This window comes from Mandrillus leucophaeus, unplaced genomic scaffold (genome assembly GCF_000951045.1).
Source record: "Mandrillus leucophaeus isolate KB7577 unplaced genomic scaffold, Mleu.le_1.0 Scaffold321, whole genome shotgun sequence".
In the NCBI taxonomy this organism is placed as follows: Eukaryota; Metazoa; Chordata; class Mammalia; order Primates; family Cercopithecidae; genus Mandrillus; species Mandrillus leucophaeus.
The window spans coordinates 997033-997432 of NW_012103377.1; positions in this window are offsets into that span (position 1 = coordinate 997033).

A 400-nucleotide genomic window follows, 5' to 3' on the forward strand; every position below is an offset into this window, starting at 1 on the left:
AAAAAAAAAAAAAAAAAAGAAAAGCTTTTTGAGATTAAATTTACATATTATAAAATTCACCAATTTTAGGCTGGGTGCGGTGGCTCACACATGTAATCCCAGCACTTTGGGAGGCTGAGGAGGGTGGATCACCTGAGGTCAAGAGTTTGAGACCAGCCTGACCAACATGTTGAAACCCCGTCTCTACTAAAACACTAAAGAAATTAGCCGGGTGTGAGGCGCGCCTGTAGTCCCAACTACTCAGGAGGTTGAGGCAGGAGAATTGCTTGAACCCAGGAGGCAGAGGTTGCAGTGAGCCGAGATCGAACCATTGCACTCCAGCCTGGGTGACAGAGCGAGACTCCGTCTCAAAATAACAAAAATAAAATAAAATAAAGATTAAAAAGACCGGGTGTGGTGG